The 16,041-nt window shown below is 32.9% G+C and overlaps 1 long non-coding RNA gene across 1 annotated transcript; it reads right to left on the reverse strand.

Moving 5' to 3' along the window:
• Positions 1-10,475: 10,475 nt before the first annotated feature.
• LOC116122137 lies at positions 10,476-14,359 on the reverse strand. The gene is made up of 3 exons (XR_004126847.1): positions 14,333-14,359; positions 11,671-11,769; positions 10,476-10,584 (listed from the first exon to the last, which is right to left on the reverse strand). It is a non-coding gene; the product is annotated as an uncharacterized LOC116122137 (long non-coding RNA).
• Positions 14,360-16,041: the final 1,682 nt, after the last annotated feature.

Raw genomic sequence — 16,041 nt, forward strand, 5'->3', positions numbered from 1 at the left:
GAATCTAACGACTCACTTAAATCCAATATAATCAAAAGAATTTACAACAACCACAAATCCACAAAAAATATTTTACACAAATTTAAAGCTCAATTACAATTCTAACAAAAGTAAGATACACAAAGGTTTACAAAGAGATGGATTACAATCACTTCAAATCCAGATCCAGACGTTAACATTCTAACTCAACCGTCTATATTAAAGATCCACACATCCTCTGCGTATTGACCCAAAAATCAAGTTAGAATGGTATACCTAAAGATCTAAATAATATGAATATTGATTATTTAAAGATGAAAGCAAGTTAGAATAGTATACCTGAAGATCTTCAATTTAACAAGATTTAACGCTACATTATATTCTAAAAATGTTAAATGATATCTTCATTTTGAATTGTAGCAAAAACTTCCTTTTCAATGTAAACTACTAAGCAATTGCTCATCCACTAGTCTCCCATTTGATTACGCAAAGTATTCTTAATAAGATTCATTGTAGAGAACACCCTTTCAACTGTTGCAGTACCACAGGCAAAACCAGTGCTAATTTAATAAGCAAAAAAACTTTGTCGTAAGCAACATCCTTCTTAAACTCAACCATTTTTTTTTGCAAGATCGGCAATCCCATCAACATGAGTGAAATTGGCATTGGTGCTAACATCCTCATAATAGTTTTCAAGTTGATTATCGAGCAACCAAATATCGTGTTGAGGAAAACCGGCAGGATAGAACTTTGCAAACTCAAGTAATCTGTCTTTATTAAATGTAACAAAAGAGTTACTTGGATCAAGAGATGCCATACACTGAAGCAACCCCAAATTTACTTCATCAAAACAATTATTGAGTTCTTCTTGAATGTTATCTAAATCTGTGTACATCAATTCCACCTTAAAATGATATTTATTCGTAATTGGAGCAATTCCTCGTTTTGTCCTCCCAAAATTATCTTCCATGTTCTTTGAGATTGGTATGTCATTATCTTTACACAGATCGTAAGCTTCTTTCAACACAATATGTTGAAGCAAGTGTCTTCATTTCTCAATTTATGCAACCGACACTTCGAAATTTGTACAAACTGCATGGCATTAAAGAGATCTTGATCTTTTCTTTGTAATGCTTGTGACAGTTCATATGTGATTCCCAATACTTTCTTCATCAAGAATAACAAAAAGACGAATTCAAAATTCTTCATGATTCGTAACAAACTCCTTGCTTCTTTTTCTTGGTGTTGTTATCGCTGTTGTGGGGTTTCTTCTTCTAATGGGGTTTGATTAACCTCAATATCAGTAGAGTCTCCATTATTTTATTTCCAATTCAGCCATTTCATACAAACAGTCTTCTCATTTCGCTCCACTTTTTAATAATTACATGCAGAGCATGAGCAGATGCACAGGCCTTTGTATTTATGGCCTAAAGCCTGAAGGAAAATTATAATATTGAGCATTCGACTCAATAATTGTTAATGATACATGCTCAACTATTTCTTCTCTTTCTTCCTTGTCAATTTTCGTAACATGGAAGGTGTGCTTTATCCTCTCCAAGAATATTCTTTTCCTCTAGGTGGCCTATTCAACATTATATGTATGAGCCTTTAAAGAAGGGTTTGGGTTTTTTTTCACTATCTGTCAATTGAATAGACTCCGTAGCTGTATGTTATTCATTTTGTACTCCATAAAACTCAGTGTGAATGTAAGTTATAGGTTGGTCTCTTCAATTGGGCTAATCATTATTTTGTTTATTCAGGAGATTTTCTCCAGCTGGACACATAAGACAGATCACTTCCAGAGAATTCATACTAGGACTGGAGTGCCCTTTAACTCAATGCTCTTTTTTGATGATGAGGATAGGAACATCGAGGCGGTAAAATGTCTCACTTTTTCTGTCTTTTTTCTAAAATATATCTCCTATTATTTTTTGAAGCAGTATTTGAAGCTGAGATGGCTTTAGAGGATTGTTAAGAATCGTTAACTTGTTTGGTTCGTGATTCAATTTTTTTATTTTTTTAAAAACACTAAGGCAAAGTCAGAGAGTCTAATTTGTTGCTCAGAATCCTTGATATCTTAAAACATTGTTTTATAATATTCAAAAACTATTTTGAGTTAAAACCATAGAATACAGAGGAAACATACTTTTTTCTTCTTCATTTTCTGATTGTTCGCAAGGTTTTATTTTTGTATCCTATTGAAAACATTTCATCTTAACACATTTTCATAAAATTTCCTTTAGAAGGAAAATTTAAATTTAAATTCTGAATTAAACATTCCCTAATATTTCAGTAAATTGAATTACAGGTTTCTCTGATGGGAGTAACAAGCATTTTGGTGAATAATGGGGTTAATCTTGGAGCATTGAGGCAAGGTCTTACAAAGTTTTCTCAAAATTGGAATACATCTGAGAAGAATAAACAGAGATGGCAAACAAAGTTCTCAAAAAAGTCAACTTCCTCTAAGAATGAGCAGGAATGAATGCTTGGTCTATGGTGAATCGTAGACTAAGATTTTAAAGCATTCAAATTTTTTGCAGAGCTATTCTGGATTATTTTCTGCAATTATTCTACTTTACCAATTATGTTGTATCAATTACCAAACAAATGTTTCTTGGAGTGCAAATTTATTGTATAAAGCTACATATAGTAATTCAGGGGAGTTAGGATTGTATAAACAAGTTCAGATTGTTGTTTGGAGAAACACTGACAACTTATACTAAAGATACATGCTTATTTTGACAAATCAATAATCATTATTCAATATTAAGATTTTTTGCAATGGCAAAAAATTGCGCAGCTTTCCTTACACTAATTCATATTGAAATGCATGATCACATTTTGGCATAGATTTTCTAAAAATATTCAGACCTGAAATCTCTACATATATATTAACTAGGGATAGTAACTGGAACAAGAAAGATGTACTAAAGAGATTGATACATGGCTGATAGGGATGGATATAATCCCCGCCATGTTGGGGACCCGGCCCGACCCAAATTGTTTGGGGTTTGGGTTGGGCCCAAGTTGAAAATTAGCCTTTGAATTTGGAGATGGGCCGTCTGTGTATATATATAATGTATAATGTATTTGTATTATGTTTAATATGTATATTATAAATTTAATTTCTTTTTGGATGATATACATTATAATTTGGAGAAAATTATAAGGTAGGTTCAAAGATGCAAAACCCCCAAATAGGGATTTCTGAGATTCCCTAAATTCCCCGTTTGGAGATCAGAACTAATTCAGGGATTCTTTGAATTATCCGTTCGAGCTTTGGGCCAGGCCCCTATGCCCATCCCTAAAATTGGCTGATGGCTTTGAATGTCTAATATTTACAATAAAATCATTTTAACCTAAGAAGCAAAATCTAACTCAGGATAACACATGGATGGCAGCAAAAGAGAAGAACTTTTTTGGGATGACTCGACTATAAGTAATAATTTCTTTAACAATAAAAGGATGCTCCAGTAACATTTCTGCTAACCACCGCTTCTTAGGATTTGCAGCAAAACATTTTGTTATGCCTAAAAAAATGCAAGGGCTGACGCCAGGTCCATTTAGCCATAAAAGTTAGATCATTGGAATAACCATCGCCTACGTCCATCAGGATAGTGGGTGCGCGTCAGGCTAGTCAAGAGCTGTGGTGCTCCCACGTGCCCAATCCCTGCTCTAAATCACGTAAATACTCTGGAAGGTGGGCAATGTGACGTAAAGAAGGATTTGCACGGATAATTCCACCAATTTACAGATTTAGTGGATCATTACCCAAGGCATCCCACTATAAAATGGGAGCTTCTCTCTCATTAAAGGGGATGGGCATATTTTTACGCTTGATTAATTACTCTCTCTTTCCTAGAATTCTTAGCATTGATACCTTGTACATTGTTGTAAAGTCAGTAGTGAAAAGACCTGACCTTTATCATCATTATAAACATCAGTGGACGTAGGACTTGCTACCTTAGCATCGAACTACTTTAAAAACTGTCCCATTTGCATTTACTTCTCTTTATCTATTACATTCACGTGTGTCTTCTGGGTCCGCACACCTTTTACACGTACGTTTCGTTGGTGCCAAAAAACGCGCATCAACACATTTCATCAAGAAAACCTTCCCCTTGTCTGACATATTTTTGGTATAATGGTGACTTTTTCAATCAGCCAATTCATACAAGAAAGTCTTCTCATTCGCCCCGAGCATAGCTGGCCTGCCAATAAAACATCTCCACTACAATACAACCAAGAGACCATATGTCTAATGATGTCTCCATCTACCAAATGCAACAGATTTTGGCAACATGTATCAAGTGTACCTCTAAACCTAAACTTATAACAATTTGGATTTAGTGTTTCATCAGACTCTTTTGTTAATCCAAATCTGCGATTTTAACATTGTTCATCCCACCGTTTCCAGGAAAAATGAGAATATGGCTGGTTTAAGATCACAATGAGCTTACCGCCACTCGTGTTATCAAATCTTGCAACGTACCTCCAACTGCATATCAAGATGCAGATTGTAAACGAATCCGAGCCCTGTCAAATTCTATATTCGTCCTAAACATTGCACAATCTCCGGTAAACAAGAAGGTTCTCAAGAATTCTCCTTTTTTAAGAGTGAAGAGAGAATGTTGCAATCTTGTAGATTTCACAGCAAATAAGGGAGATTATGGATGTTGGGAACGCAAGAATAAAGATTATAGATGTAGGAAGTGCAAGATAGACTACACCATAAGAACCCTTACGAAGAACTCTTACTTTAACCCAGCCCATGGACGGATGATGGGTAGGGAGGATTTGGAATCTAGAGGGAAGATGTGGGTTGGAGGTAGAGAATTAGAGTGTTGCATAATAAGATGTTGCTAAATCAAACCTATGGTGGTGGGATCAGCAAAAACTAAACTACCATTCTCTGACACTGGAGTTTCTTGAGTAAAAAAAGTTGGTTTGCATCCCGAATACAAAAGAAGAAGGTGAAAGTGATTTGAGGTCAAAGTCATTGCTTCCTTTCCATTCGGTTTCCCATTATGCTTTGGTTCGTTATATTTAGACTCAGAATATTTTAGATTATAGAATCAGACATGGAGTCGATGTTGTAAAGCCGGTTACCGGTTCCTATTATGGTTTGTTGTGTTCCTATTATCTTTCAATTTTCATTAATTGAGTAACCAAAGAGCAGTGGCGGACCCAAGATTTTTGCTCAGGGGGCCGTCGCTTCGCATTATTTGCCAATCAAGTAGTGAAAACATAAGAAAATAATTCACAAGGAAATACAAGAAAATTTTTACGTGGAAAAACCTTTTCAATGTGAAGAGATAAAAAAACCACGGGAGTCTAACGACCCACTTAAATCCAATATAATCAAAAGAATTTACAACAATCACAAATCCAACAAAAATATTCTACACAATTTTAAAGCTCAATTACAACTCTAACAAAAGTAAGATATACAAAGGTTTCAAAGAGATGAATTACAATCACTTCAAATCCAGATTAGACGTTAACATTCTAACTCAAATGTCTATATAAAGATCCACACATCCTTGCGTGTATGACCCAAAAATCAAGTTAGATTTGTATACCTAAAGATCTAATAATATGATATGATTATTTAAAGATGAAATCAAGTTAGAAAGTATACCCGAAGATCTTCAATTTAACACGATTTTCCGATTCATTATGTTCTGAAAATGTTCAATGATATCTTCATTTTGAATGTAGCAAAAACTTCATTTTCAATGTAAACTACTAAGCAATTGTTCATCCACTCGTCTCCCATTCGATTACGCAAAGTATTCTTAACAAGATTCATTGCAGAGAGAACACCCTTCAACTGTTGCAGTACCACAGGTAAAACCAGTGATAATTTAATAAGCAAGAAAACTTTGTGTAAGCAACATCCTTCTTAAACTCAACCATTTTTTTTTTTTGCAAGATCGGCAATCCCATCAACATGAGTGAAATTGGCATTGGTGCTAACATCCTCATAATAGTTTTTAAGTTGATTATCGAGCAACCAAATATCGTGTGAGGAAAATCCGCAGGATAGAACTTTGCAAACTCAAGTAATCTGTCTATTAAATGTAGCAAAAGAGTTACTTGGATCAAGAGATGCCATACATTGAAGCAACCCCATATTTACTTTATCAAAACAATTATTGAGTTCTTCTTGAATGTTATCTAAAACCGTGTACATCAACCACCTTAAAATGATATTATTTGTAATTGGAGCAATTCCTCTTTTTGTCCTCCCAAAATTATCTTCCATGTTCTCCGAGATTGGTATGTCATTATCTTTACACAGATCATAAGCTTCTTTCAACAATATGTCGAAGCAAGTGTCTTCATTTCTCAATTTATGCAATCGACACTTCGAAATTTGTACAAACTGCATGGCATTAAGAAGATCTTGATCTTTTCTTTGTAATGCTTGTGACAGTTCATATGTGATTCCCAATACTTTCTTCATCAAGAATAACAAAAAGACGAATTCAAAATCTTCATGATTCGTAACAAACTCCTTGCTTCTTTTTCTTGGTGTTGTTATCGCTGTTGTGGGGTTTCTTCTTCTAATTGGGTTTGATTAACCTCAATATCAGTAGAGCCTCCATCAAGATTTTTGCTGGACTTTCTTTCAGTCTCTTGAAATAATTGGATATCATAATCTATTTGTTAATGCTTGGATTCCAAATCCAATAAACATATAATGAATTAGTACCGAAGTGGGATCCCAAAAATAAGAGACAAAGAGATTCCTATTAAAAAAAAAAAAAAAAACTAATTAATTTAGCAACTTAATTTTCTTGAATAAGATACATAAACAAATCATGATATATTTAAATTCATGATACATGATACATAAGACATTTTAATTTACATACCTATTTAACACCGTTACACACCATATATAATGCATTTAAATATTAATTGCATAGAGGCCATTGTTATATAGTGCAGGCGCCATTGTGTGGTTTAGAAAGGAAGTTCAAAAGTGATAGTGACAATCATCTTTCTCACATACAAACAAGAGCCAGGAAAACAAAGTAAAAGATAATAGAAAAGATTTTTAAAATATTAGGCAATTATTTGTCTCACCAAAACTAGGTCTGCCACTGCTAAAACTTTTCGCCCAAACTACTTTTCACCAAACCCAATACTCTAAAACGGTAGGCATTAATAAGATTCTTCAAAAGTAGTAGTATGTCATTTCGCATATTTCCTGCAGTTTTCAATATGTTTAACATCAATCTTACATACCTATTCGGCTACCCTTGCCATTTCTCCGCATTTTATAGCTTAAAGCACCCAAAATAATTAGCAGCAAAGCAGCCGTCTCATCTTCTTCGCTTTTCTACAAGGCTGCAACAATATAAATATTTATGTTAAATTATGGATTTGACCATCTAAAGAGCTTATTTAAACTTAAAACTTCAATATTTTAGTAGACTAACCTTCAGGCTTAAGGAGACGCGAATGAGAGAAGTTGAGAGGGGGATTTTTTTAATTTCTGGGTTGAGCTTCAGCCACATGTAAAAAAGGAGTTGGGAACTGGGAAGAAAAAGTTGAATAAGGAAAAGACAAAACCTAACTTTTTCATTTTTTAACCTTTTTTTTTTTTTTTTAATGTTTCAAAAAAACTTTGCAATTTTTTTTTTTTTAAAAGTTGAGGGCAGGCCTCGGCCTACCCTCAAGGGGCCTGGGTCCGCCCCTGCCAAAGAGTGAAGGGATTTTGAGTTTTTATAGAGAGCATCACTTATCTAATAGAATCCCACTTTAAAATAAGCACCATTATTATAAAATTTTAAATTATTAAGTATACCCCGATTTGGTCCAATAATGCCTTTTTCACTATTCTTTTTAAAATATTTATGTGATTTCGTCACTTTGTTGCTAAATATAAAGACTTTTTTAGCAACAAAATGGACGACAAATTTTTTCTTAAAGACAAAAATAAATAAAAGCATTTTTTTTTTAAAGAATGACAGTTTGGGTAAATAACTGTTAATATTGAGATTGTTTATTTACTTTGAAAGAACACATGTGACAATGTTTATTGATAAAATGCCATTTTGAATATTTGTTGTGGCTCTGAAAGTTTTTTGAATTTTTACAATATTAACTGCCCTCTTAAAACTGGGAAATTAATTAAGAAGTATCTAAAAACTGTTATTACTACAATTAATATCAAGGAGAAAGATTAAACAATAAACATATTTTACCCTTCTTTTTGACATGGATGTATTAGTAAGGGGCAAAAGATCGAGTAAGGAAAAAGCAAAATAATTTTTTCTTGGATTATTTATTAATAAATCCTGCAGTAATCATGTCCTTGTGCAGACTATGATTCCACAAATAACCTCATCTCAAGAGCAGAAAGTTAGGTATAAAACATTAATATATGTTGTTGTTCACATTTCACAATTAAATTTGTGTCTAATTAATTTTGTGTCCATATAGATGAATTAGCTTCATATATATATATAAGAATAAGCAGTAAAAAAAACCTAATTCATTACATTCCACTCACTTGCAACACATTCACAGTAACAAGTTGCAGCCCTTGATTCGAGTTGAGGGCGGGTTTTTGAGTTAGCTCACCTCGTGTGATCGCGACTCTTTGTCCTGACCGTTGTGGTACGTATGTTGCCAAGGGCAAGATGACTTAGACATTATCCTCACCTTCCTCCAGCTTATCATTGACAATTTGTTAAGAGTTCCACAATTAAGAAGAGCACTTGTTGCGGGACTTAACCCAACACCTTATGACACAAGTTGACAACAAAAAGCATCACTTATATTTGTGTTCCCTAAGGCACCCCTCTCTTTCAAGTGGATTCGCGACATGTTAGCCTTTGGTTATTTATTTATTTTATTTTTTTGGTATCTATAAGGTTTTTTTGTCAACTTATAAAGTTATATGTGCACATTATTTTATGTTGTTTGCACATTAAGTTATTTAAAGCACAATCATGTATGTAGTTTACACATGTAGTAACATATTGTATAAATGTGCGCACATTTCCTTTGTCTGAACATATTGCAAATATGTGTGTACATTTTATTTTTCTAATCAATTCTCTTAGTATAGGTGTCATATTTTCATTATTTGTTAGGATATTTTTCGTTTATGAAATCTGCGTGAAAGGTCCATTTAAGGTGTCTGATTTTTTAGAAGTGGTCCAAGAAAGTTGTTTATGCTTTTTCAAAGTGGTCCAACAAAGTTGTTGAGATCTTTCCTAAAATAGTCCAACAAGTATCAGTCTTTGTCGACTGAGTGTAATAGGGATTTGTTGAGCAAGGATTATATAATATCTTCTTCTTCCTTGCGTTTTCTTTGAACCTGAATATTCCATTAATTGTTCTCTAAAATTTCTTAGAGAGTTTTTTCATTTTCTCAGGTTCCTTTTGTTGTTTGTTCTTTAACATTCTCTTATTTTGTTTGAGTATTTTTGTTGGAACATGGTTTCTTTGTTGAAAGCTTGAACGTAGTTCAAGCTATGGAGTCGAAAGTAGATTTCGACCATTGAAACTTGAGTGGAGCTCGAGCTATCCAGGTGGTTTCTTAGACTCAAGCAATCTGTAGAAGAACGTTGGAGTAATTATACGGTGAAGTTAGAGTCTTGTAGAACGTGGAGTTGTTTACAATTCTTGTACTTAATTTCAACTCTGTATTGACTTAGTATGTGCTTGCTATAATAGATTTGCTTCATTTGGACATGGTCCCATGGATGTAGGTTGTTCACCGAACCATGTAAAAGTCCTTGAAAGCTTTACTTTATGCTCTTTCTTGATATTGTGTTGATGTTGAATGATTATTCCCCCAAGCATTAACGAACACAATCAACCCATTCTGAAAATGTTTAATGCTTGATTATACAAACTTTCAGTATCAAATTAAACCACATGCTTCGCCGCTTTTGAGGCCTTGTACATTCCTTTAAGTTTCATTCCTACGAAAGTACTCCCCAAATAGATACTTAACATGTTAACTTTACAACATTGCAAGTAAATATACACGTATCATCAAAATTTAATTGACTGTCTTCTTCCCATTCTAACCTCACAAGAGAGAGATTTTTCATGAAAACTTTAACTTAGTTGAGGCATTGCATATACACCATGGTAAATAATATTATAAGATAATATTGATATGTTAACTCATATATCATCTTCTTTGAACATCCTCCCTCCTTATATATATATATGTCTCTGTGTGTGTGTGTGTGTGTGTGTGTGTGTTGATGCAAATTTCTGTACTAGCTAGAGCGTCGGGACAAAGACACACGTCAAACCAAACACATGTCCCTAGTATTCATAGTTATCTTCAAGATAATCTATCTTTTCATTAATATAAAATTTCCAGCATGTAATATTCCTTCTAGCTAGTATGTTCTTTGGAAAAATATAAGTAAAACTCACTAACATGTTATAGAAAATATATATGTATATAAGAATATAATAGTGGGCCCAAAATAAATTTGACTTTATATACAAATCTCTACATTAAGTAACAAGATAACAAAAATAAGTACAAAGTAATCTTAGACAGTGGTGTCATTCTCCTCCGCTACTTGATGTTCCTCCCGACCGCATCTCATCTATTACCTGCAAAAACAGTGAAATCAATGGAGTGAGCACTAATTGCTTAATAAGTAAACCACAATACTTCTATTCTTTCTCTGTTACTCAGATCTTGGATTTTCTTTCCTTACACAAAATTTCTCAATTCTTCTTTGCCTTTTCTAAGATTATAGTTTCTCACTTACCGATATGTAAGCGCAAAGAGGGAAACTAACTCGGGATAGTAGAAATGGCCTGATGCATATGCACAAATGCATAAACTTTTTCTACGCATTGCATTTTCTTTTCTGTTTTTTGGTTTTCTTATTCTATTTTCTTTCTTTTTCTGTTTCCCTTCTTTCTTTTTCTGTTTCTCTTCTTTCTTTTCTGTTTCTCTTCTTTCTTTTCTATTTCTCTTCTTTCTTTTCTGTTTCTCTTCTTTCTTTGTCGATTGGACTCGGTTGAGGCATGGATTCAGAACCCTGGCCGTGTGAGTGGGTACAATCCTCATCTACATACACTTCTAATGGACTGTACAAATTCTTCTTTCTTATTCTGAGGCTGCTCACTAAAGGCGACATGCATGTACGTATGCTCTGTTGGGTATAGTCCTCATCCAAATGCACTTCTAACAGACTGTACAAATTCTTCTTTCTTATTCTGAGGCCGCTCACTAAAGGCGGCTTACATGTGGGCTATTCTTCTTCTCGGTCACTCACGGGTTCCCCATTGCAACAACCTTCTCTTCTCTTATCTTTTTATATTTCTTTAAATAAATTTCAGATTTGAACTTCTTTAATTATATTCTTTAGAGGATGATTCTACAATTTATTTCTTTTCTTTCTTTCTCTTTATTCTTTAATGTTCTCATATATGTGTATGTGCATGGAAATATGCTCATTCTTTGCTATTCTTTCTAAATGCAAATGTGAGAATGTGAGAATGCATTATGGCATATAAAGATATCATTGGGGAACTAGTATTCTCTAACAAAAATATTCCCATACTTGAAATGTAATGACTCTTTCTAACTTATACACTTGGGAAATATAGTACATTAAAAAACACATAAACATATAGTAAAAGATAATGGGCCCGAAAATTTCTTTACTTTATATATAAAATTCTTACATTAATAAAAATCTCATGTACATAAGCTCAAAAATAGTAGACAGTGGTGCAATTTCCCTCCACTTCTCGACGTCCATCTGACCGCTTCTCACCTATTTCCTGCAAAAAGAAAGAAATAAACGGAGTGAGCGCTAATTGCTTAGTAAGTAAATCTGATAAACTAGCCTTTTCTCTCCGTTGCTAACATTCTAATTTTTTTTCCTTACATTACTCTATTCTTATCTCTTTGTTCTTTCTTTCTTTCTAATTTCTCAATATTTCTTCTCTCTTTCTTTCTTTCTAATTTCTCACTACTCATGGTGGTAGGCATAATGCCATGCATAAGTGTGATGCACATGTACAAATGCAAGAAGTGCACATTTTCTTTTCTGTTTTCTATTCTTTCTTTCTTTCTATACTTTCTCTTCTTTCTTTTCTTCTCTTATGCTTTCTTATTCTTTGCCGATCGGACTCGGTTAAGGCATGGATTCAGAACCCTGGCTGTGTGATTGTATTCTTCTTTCTTAAGTACAACCCTCATCCACATGCACTCTTACGGGCTATACCAATTCTACTTCTTATTCTTAGGCCGCTCATTGATGGCGGCGTGCATGCGGGGAAATTCTTCTTATCACTCACGGGTTCCCCATCGCAACAACCTGTTCTTTTCTTCTTTTAGAGCATTCTTTAATAACTTTTCTTTCTTTCTCTTTATTCTTTAAGTTCTTATACATATGTATATGCATGTATGTAGATGGCTCATACTCATAATTCTTTTTAAATGCAAGGATGTCATGTAGCATAAAAATAAGTTTCTCTCTACCATCTACAAACTCATGTCAATTCATAAATGAATAAAACTCATGCATACACTTCTCTTGGACATTTCATCAAACATATTGCATGCATAATCAAATTCTAATTTGGCTACAATTCTATCTCTTTCTCAAGTCACCAATATTTGGAGTAAAACTCCATTAAACAATTACTAAACCTGTCCAAAACAGTACACTCCCAAAAATTCTACTCAACTCTTTCTAACTTCAACCCAACTTCAATGAATCATCAAACAAACAACACCACTTTCCATGGCTAAATTCTACTTAGCAATAATCATCAAACTCATCAATAATTCATCAGTTTCATCGACAATTCTCAAAATCATAAGCATATACACATATGTAAAATCTCTACACCCTTGATTTCTCAAATCATAACTTAGGTTGGATTTACTTACCTTGTGCTTGAGTAATTCCACTAGAATCTCTCTTTCTTTGGTAGACTTATTCTTTCTCTAAAACCTAAACATAAACACTATAAGAATTCAACACTTTTTAAAATTAATCTCACATCTATTGCAAGAATTCTTACCTTTGGGTGCTTAGGATCAAATCTCTACCAAAATCCAACCAAAAGCCCTCTAAAATCCCTTGGAAATTTGATGAAGAGATGAGAGAAATTGAGAGTGGAAGTGGTGTGAGAGGAAGTAGAGAATGATAGGTCTTTGTGCTTGAACCCTTAATATCTCATATTAATAGACATACTTTCCCATTTTGCCCTTACACTTTATAGAGAATTCCATCTTTGTCCCTTAGTCATTTACACTAATGCCCTTACTTTTATTACATTCTCCATCAAATTTCCTTATTTTTTACTCCCCACATTTTCAACTAATTAGGGGTAGAATGGTCACTTTGTTTTCTCTTCACCTTGGCGAAAAACTCCAGAGAATTCTTTGCCCCTGCGAAGTTTTTTCTTCGCCTCGGCGAAGTCTAAAATTTCTAACACAAATTTGGGCAAAAGTTCATTACCGCGTCGAAGTTTGCAAATGTCGATTTTTCAATCTTTCTCCTTAAAATAAGCAAAACTAAGGGCACAAAAGCATAAATAAGTTACACACCTCCATGTGGGCATTACAATTCAATCGTGGATTATTAGATTAAAAATAAACTAATAAATTGGAAGCATTCTTGAGGTAGTCATACTACACATGTTATATTTAAGAAGGCATATCTTGAGTTACACACATCGGATTGCTATAATCTTAGTCTCATTTTAAACATTAGAGAAAGGGCTACAACTTTTATGTTTAGGTCTCAACCCAGTTTGATAGGTAAGATACCCAAAAATCACTCAGAAGGTCACGGATTTGACAGGGCAACCTTGGTAACATGAATACTTTAAGGCTTTTCCATACCTATTTACCTCTACTTACTCCCTAACCTTTCCTAACCATTCTCCCCTGTGAAAACATGTTAAAAGATCAATAATAGACAATCAAACTTCAATTCTTGCCTTTCTCTAACCCTTTCTTCATTAGGATTTAGCCAACTCATGCATGCAATTTCTCTTTGGATTTTCATCAAACACTTCATATGCACATGCAACTATCATGTTGGCTACACTTCCACAACTCTCTAATTCAACCAAATTGTGAGCCAAAAACTCACTAAATTTAGTATCAAACCTGGCAAAATTTATACTCCAACAATTTCATCACAAAATCTTCCACAACTTCACCAAATCATCACATAACCATACACTGCTTCTCATGGCTAGAATTTAAACATCAATAAACATAAAAAAACAGCCCATAATTCTCTCATATCTTCACATACAAACATGCAAAAATTCATTCAACACAATTCTTGCTCAAATTAAGGTTCAAATTAGGTTTACTTACCTTGAATATGTGAGATCCCTTCCCTTTTGCTCAAAATCTCTTCCTCTTGGACCTAGATCATATAAAAACCATAAAAATTTAAAACTTTAAAGTTTAATCACACTCCTTTTGCTAGAATCTTACCTTAGGATGCTTTAGGATTGAAAATATATGAAAATCCAAGCCAAATCTTATGATTTCCCTTTGAAATTTAGTAAAGAAAATTGAGAGAAAATAGGGAGAAGATGGCGTGAACAAGGGCTGCATTTTGGTTAGGGTTTCTTCAAATGAAACCTTATATCAATTAATATAAGCATGTATTCTCATTTTGCCCTTGCACTTTCTATGAAATTTCATCTATGTCCTTTAGTCAATTACTAAAATACCCTCATTTTTATTGTCTTCTTCACATTATTTTGCTTCCTTTCACTTCCCACTTTTTCATCTAATTAGGAGTGAAAAGACCATTTTACCCCTATTAAACTTTTAAGGAATTTTCTTCACATTTGTCTAAGGTAACTTCAAAGAAATCTAACTAAGGGTATTAGGGCATAAGTAAAATTACGTACCTTGATGTGGGTGTTACACAGCAACATAATTTTCTCTGAACCAAACACATCAGTTCTGTAATTATGCTTGTAATGATATATGGAACATGATTGGAGGTTGCATGAAAACATTATTATATTAATTTAACTATATTTCAGTTAAATATTTATAAAAGAATTTATTTAAATTTCGTAACTGATTTGAAAACTCAATCGTACCTCTGATTTAAAATTAAATCAATTATTAAAAATAGAGAAAATTTAAATTTAATCAATATTATTTTAATTAAATTTTTTAATGTAATAATTAATTAAATGGAAACAATTATAAATTGTGTCCCTTAACCCATCCTATTACTTGATACAATTAACTAGTATACAATTAGTATCCACTTGTTTATTGTGTAAGTTTAAACTATGAAAACTTCAAACAAATATTATATTACATTATTTAATATTATAAGGCGTTCTTGTACTATACAATAATTTACAACAGATATCCTATGTCAACACGATGAACAATGTGATAAACAATATACATAAAATAAACCCTTTACAGAGGCATTAGCATGAACGTAGAATTCAACTTAACCCACTCAAACTTTGAAAAACAATTGAAAAAAGAAAAAGTTTTATATTTTATAGTATTTATAATTTTGACCTCACTTAAATTTATATTGAACCCACTCAAACTTTGTAAAAAAAAAAAATGCTTTATATTTTATAATATTTATAATTTTGACCCCACTTAAATTCATATATATTGATGTAACCAAAATTTATTATAAATTTATCAACTTAAATGTTTTGAACAAACTCACTAAAAATCTTAACTATGCCCCTGAGCATTAGTCTAATATATAACATAGATTTTTTTTTTTTTTTTTTTTTTTCACAAGAAAGAACTAAGCTTTGATCAATATACTTCAGTGGCATGAAATAAGAACCTCGAGTAAACGTTACATATACACTATAATATTGTCTTATTTGCAATGTATTATCGGGCTCATGTATTATAGTAATCAATGTTGTCTCAAACTAAATAGAGTAATTTTTGTAATTCTTATAGCAGGAAGGACACTAGTGCAATTAAGAAAATATATTTATTTCATATAAATATGTTACGTTTAGTATATATTGTGTTGGGTGGTAAATTCATGCAAACTGAGTCAACAACACCTG

The sequence above is a fragment of the Pistacia vera genome, unplaced genomic scaffold (genome assembly GCF_008641045.1).
Source record: "Pistacia vera cultivar Batoury unplaced genomic scaffold, PisVer_v2 Contig132, whole genome shotgun sequence".
Lineage (NCBI taxonomy): Eukaryota > Viridiplantae > Streptophyta > Magnoliopsida > Sapindales > Anacardiaceae > Pistacia > Pistacia vera.